Below are 6370 nucleotides of genomic sequence, written 5' to 3'. Positions count from 1 at the left end.
TGTATGTTGGAGATGTTTTGCACATACAGTCACAGCTGTTTTTTTTTTCCTCTTCTTCCTTTTTTAAATATAATTTTTATGAAAATCTCCGTTGGACTGTTAGCTTCAGCAATACAGATGAAAAGGGGTGTACGTTGCAGATTTCTACATGCTATTTTTTAAGTTGGGGCATTAGGTGATGCAATTTCTGCAAACAGTTTGGCCAGATTTTTCCATTGTGTGTCTTGATTCTTTTCTTCTTTTTTTTTTTAAATTTGTATAAAATGTATAGTATAAACTGCTTAGGCTCTGTTGTGGTTTTTTCCCCCAATGAGAGATGATGGCAATCTTGCTAAAAACAGATTATGGCCATTCAAGGGGAAAAGCCTTGCCTTAGATACCACCCCTCGGACAGGTGGGACTTCGCACTAATCTTGCTACTTGCCTAATGAGAAAGCGGCACACAGGTTGTCAAGGGTTTTTCTTTTCTTTTCAACAAGAAGAGGGAAGAGACCAGTTGTACAGGTTTAGACGTTTATTTGGAAAAAAATATCTTGTGGATGATGAGTGCTGCTGACATAATAGGTACTCTTTATTGACCCTTAGGGCTTGTTCACAACAATTGCGGTGCATTCCAGAGCAGTAGCTACTGCAATGCATAGGAATCAAAAACTGAACTTCCCCCTTCGTTCTGGAGTGAGAGGGGGCATGGCGGTGCATTGAAGTCAATGGCACCGCAACCCCGTCTGCGATGCAGTGGGACGCGTGGTAAACCATTGCCTGTGTGCCATTCCACTGCAAATGCAAAAAAAGCTGCATGCTCTATTTTTTGCGTTTGCAGTGGACCAGAAAACAGGCAATGTTTTGCCACACGTCCGATCGCACTGCGGGGGGCATGGCTATGGTGCCATTGACTTCATTGCACTGCAACGCCTCCTCCCACCCCAGAACGAAGGAGGAAGTTAGTGTGTGATTGCAGCAGCTACCGCTCTGGAACGCACCACAATTGGTGTGAACAAGCCCTTAAAGTAGCCCTAAAGGGCTTGATTGACTAAGCATTGCTTGGGCCATTTATTACCATATTTAGTTCAAGGGTCAAGGTGGTACTAAAAGAGGTTTCAGGTGCTGGCCACTGGAGCTCGTCCACGCTGCTCCCATTGGATGAGCAAACAAGCTGGCTGCACTCCAATGACATCGGCCTTTTACAAAATAATGTTATTCCAAGACAAGATCACAAAGAGTCTTCCCATACAAAGCCTCACTCTGTTTCACCCAAAAAGGGCTTTATCATAGATACCGGGGGAGAAATCTATTTATACAACATTCACAAATGAAACATGGTCTTAAAGGCAATATATACGCATACATATATTACAGAAGTGAGCCTAATAAAAACCTAATGTAAACATGGTTAAATATACATTTCAGTCACAAGTAACACTATTAACCCCTTAACACGCGTCGGGTGCACCTACGCATGAAACCGACGAACGCGCTAGACATGTTGGGTATCGCCGCGTACGCCGGAGTGAGAGCAATAATTCTAGGGCCAGTATTTTGGGGTATCTCTAAATTGATGACCTGTGGGGGCTTTTAAAGCGTCTTTTATTGACTTTTTGGGGTACTGCAGTTTTTCGCCGTTTCACGGTCGCACGCAATCTGTAAACTGGGCATGTTGGGTATCGTTTTACTCGTTGTAACCTCATCTTTTATATTTCATTTAAAAAATGGGTAATTTGTTGTGTTTTGGGGCATTTAATTAAATTTGTCACAAAATTTTGGGGTTTAATAAGGAGTTGCGCTAATATTGCGCAACATAAAAATTTTCAACTACCACCATTTTATTCTATAGGGTCTTGGCATTCAGAAAATATATAATGTTGGGGGGTTTTACGTCATTTTCAGGCCTAAAATGTGGAATATAACATGGGTGCAAAAAATGAAAAAAGGGCCTCAGTCATGAAGGGGTTAAACTAAACTGGAAACAAAGATCACCTTACAAATATACATGTTGTAGCCTTGTTTTACCACGCTCATACACCTGTTTTAAAAAAACTTGATTATATAACCAATTCAAATTAAGGCCAGAGATGCAAGAAACATCACGGAGAGAAAGAGGACTTTTTTGTTAAAGCAAATATTATAGATGAGAAATAAAAATACTGAGCGTAGAGATGAAGTGGGGGAGAGGGGAGGTGTAGGAAGGAGGTGAAGTGGGTAAGAAGGAAAACTAGAAATGAATAAATATGGACCTGCTCAAAATCCTAACTTATTCTTAGTAACATCCCATTTAAAGTTAATTCTTTTAGGAGCCCTAGACTTTAACGTAAAAGTCCAATAAACCTCTTTTCTACTCAATAGAAAAAAACATTCACCACATCTAAGGGTATAATTTCCTTCGATCTGTCTACCTTTTAAAGATTTAGGGGGTTATTCACTTAGCTGCCAAAGGCAGACAATTGAGTGACCGAGCCGAAGTGAAGTTAGCTGGACGCTGTTTGGCTATTCACCTCAGCCTTGTACGGCTGATTTCAGAAACCTCGGGTAAAATCAGCCGTGCATCGGCTGCCTTCGGCCAGCTGAAGTGCAGAAGGAGTTCGACTCAGCTGATCCAACATCTGGATCGGCTTAGCCGCAGCTCCGCCAGCTCACTCGCTTCCATTCGCCACTATTCTCATAGGGGCCAAGCGTCAGTCAGTGAATAGCTGAATCCCACCGAGCGGCAGGAAGTGAATAGCCCGTACAGCAGCCCTTCGGTTCGACTGAACCGAAGAGCTCCGGCGGCTGAAGGATCAGCCGAAACTACGGCTTGATCCTTCAGCTCATTCGTGATTAACCCTCTTTATATTGAACCCGTGGCAATTGATTACATGTGTTTTCTTATTAGTCCTAATTTATCTTGTGTTATGAATAAGAGCTGCTGACACCATATATGCTCATTATTGACCTAAATGGATCAAATCTCAATTAAGCATTGCTTTGGTCCATTGGACAATCTTCAGTTTGTCTGCCCTACTCTACATAGGGTGAATGAAACCTGAGAAAGACAGGATATGTGATCAGTCTGTATGAACTGTCAGTAGCCCGAGCAGCTAGAATATATATCACATGTTTATGTATACTTCCTAATCTATTCAAGAAAAAAAAAAAGATAGGGGCCCTCAACCTATTTGGTACCCACATCAAGATTCTATTGACAGCGAAGAGCAGGATAAAGCTTCCATGTTGTAGTATGTATGTGTACTAGTGGCTCTAGTATGCATTTAGACAGCAGCCAATTAACCCGCCAGCATGTCTTTTGGAGTGTGGGAAGAAACCAGAGTACCTGGAGAAAACCCATGCAGGCACAGGGAGAACATGCAAACTACCTGCCAATAGTGTCTTGGCAAGGATATAAACCAAGTGCTAACCACTGTGCAGAATTAAAGCCTAGTTTCAGGGGGGGAAAAAAACTCCCCTTGCAGTGTGGCTGCAACCATACTACATGGGTTAACTACTCCTTTAGGTCTAGTGTATCGGGGAAAGCAGCTTTACTCACTCCCCCAGCAGCCATTGCTCTTCTTCTCTTCCCTACACTCCATCTCATGGACTGTCCCTCGATGCCTCCAACCATCGGAGCATAGGGGGGGGAACAGTCTGCGGGTGCTGTTCTTGGAGCCTTTGTGAGTGGAGATCAGCTAAGTAAAAGTCCTTCACCCAGTTACCGTAGACCTAAATGAGCAGTTCACCCTTGCAATGTGGGGGCAGCCCCACTGACAGGGGAGATAGGCTTTAAGTTACATTTGTAAAACATATGGATATAGTGTTAGATTTACTTAGGAAATGTGTTGCTATCCCCTGGGATTGTCTGCCTGTGATTATAGAATGGTTACAGTGACTGTTTCCTCAATTCAAGTTCAAAAGAGACCATTTATTATACGTTTTTGTGTCCCTTGGTAGCACCCTACAATGAGGTGGGTGCAATGTTTCTAATTTGATTACTACGGTAGTGGCCTGGGAGGACTCCGGACCCAATTCAGGACTTGGTTGCCCCGTTCATCTGGTGGGATTCTGTAGGGTCAAAGAAGCCCATTTTATATGTAGTACAGAGGACACACATTTACGACGGACCGCCGATCGACCTCCGACCTTCCGCGTCAGCGTCAGTGCGACGGGTCGCCGGCGGAAGTGACATCCCCCGATCTTCACTGCAGGTCTCGGTAAGTATTTCCATTGCCGGATGTACAGTACACTGTTCGGTACTGTACATCGGCAACGCTATACAGTACTGTACTAATGCAGTATTAATGCAGTTCCTCACTTAACGACCAATCCGTTTAACGACCTGGTTGTAGGAACGGAACTCGGTCGTTAAGTGAGGAATACCTGTACAGAGGACACACAATAGAACCTTGGTTCTCAACTGGTGGGTTGTGACCCCATGTTCAGTGGGTCGCCACATGCCTTCCACTTTTCTAGGTGAGAGACTCCTCAGCCTCCCCCTAGCCCAGCACCATCACTTCTCGAGCCGAGCCGCCATTCAAAATACTGGCCGGCCCTGCACGTCACCTTGAGGTGGGGTGTGGTGGGCTGAAAGTATGACCAAAAGGGAGCTCCATCCATACGTGCATTGCTTACAGCACCCATGTGCCCTATACAGGGTGTGCAAGGGAGCTGTACATACAATGCACATATGGATGGAGCTCCATCACAGCACAGGAACCCACACTGGACCCCAAGCTGAGGATCCACTGCAGTTCTCATAAGGTAGGGAGACCGGGTGGATCTTAAAACAAAGAAAAGAATTATAGGTTTTTTTTGGGGGGGAGTGTGTATGTGAGTGTGTGAGATTATGTCTGTGGTTGTGTGTCTGTCAGCGTTTTTGAGGGTCAGTTCACTCTAGTACAGTGTGTTAATCACACAGTCCCATATGATGAATGCACTGTACCACGCAATCGCATCTAGTGCGCGTTGTGGTACGGAAGGTGTTTTGCGTTGCCATTCATTTACATGACACCCCAAACGCACCTCCTGCCTGTAGTCCAATAGCCTGACCCCGAACGCCAGGTACTGCAATGCTGTGCATTCCATTGGGTGGCGACTAAATGGCCAAGGACAAATGTGGGTCCGGAGGTTACATGGGTTGAGAACCACTACATTAGACCAATGGATTTGACCTAAGGTAATAATATAACCAGGATCACCATCAGGGGGGTATGCTACCCATGTAAGGGACCTGGGCCCCTACCAGGGCCTGACTTACTTATTGACCTGACCAATGCTGTAGGGGCCCATTGACAGGGGAGGTGGCCGGGCCCCAGCAGTGCCGGTCCGGCGGCAGAGGAGTGCGAAGCCCAGCAGCGACTAGGAAGCCAGAGCCCAGCAGCGACTAGGAAGCCAGAGCCCAGCAGCAGCAGGTAAGGAGCTGTGTGTCCAGGGAAAGGGATCCCCCAACCAGCCAACCTGAGACCCTGCAGAGCCCACCATAGAGAGTCAAAGATGGGCTGTGTGGGGTCTCAGGTGAGTACAGATTCCAGTGCGTTATGAAGTCTAGAGTCCAGTGCAATGCATAGTCCTGAGTCTAATTCATATACTGTCCTGCATTGCAGTATAATGTTTTGCTGGGATTTGTAGTCCCCGTACAGCCGGTGCCATTCTGCATTAGAGTGCAAGCTCCTCTGCACAGAAACTAACGTGACTGGCTTAGTGTTCTCTACAGCCTTGTGGTATATGTCAGAGTGATATAAATGTATAATAATACTGTGAGACTGTGGGGGGACCACAAGTACCAGCATGCCACTGCCAGCTGGAGGGGCTAGCCACGTAGGCTGTAAATTATTTTATTTTTCAAGCATAGATGACTATAAATAAAATTTGTGACAAGCGGTCGCCTCCTCTCCCCCTATACCAAGCCCAGACCGTGAAGAGAACACAGCAGCTCCAGCTGTGTGGACACGCCCGGACCTTTGTAATTGCCAGATCGGGTCTACTGCCACCTGCTGCTTACTGGAGTACCTGCACCTAACAGCACCACATCCTCTCGTAGCGCTCTATGTGGGATCCCTGCACTCCTTCCATCTCCCACCAGATGGCGCACTTGTATCCTCATCAGGTCCACTGCGCCTCACCCACGTGCTGCTCACATGTAGCGGAGGACACCGGAAGTAAAAAGCTCTCTGGGAAATGTAGTTTGCCGGTGATTTTAGATTCCGGGCAGTCAGGTGAGGTGGACAGCGGAGGAGCAAGTCGGGCTATATCTGTCTTTTGTTATGTTGTGGGAGGATCTCAGTATATATGGTCTGCTGTTATGAGTGTCCCATTTGTAGTACTTCCTGTACACCGCAGAGTGACTACGAGCCTCCATCAGGGTCACTTCGGGATTACTGCACGTGCTGCATAGCTGCAGGGGGCA

The sequence above is a fragment of the Nanorana parkeri genome, unplaced genomic scaffold (assembly GCF_000935625.1).
Source record: "Nanorana parkeri isolate BGI_ZX_2015 unplaced genomic scaffold, ASM93562v1 scaffold1901, whole genome shotgun sequence".
Taxonomy (NCBI): domain Eukaryota; kingdom Metazoa; phylum Chordata; class Amphibia; order Anura; family Dicroglossidae; genus Nanorana; species Nanorana parkeri.
Note: the sequence above shows the minus strand (reverse complement) of the source record.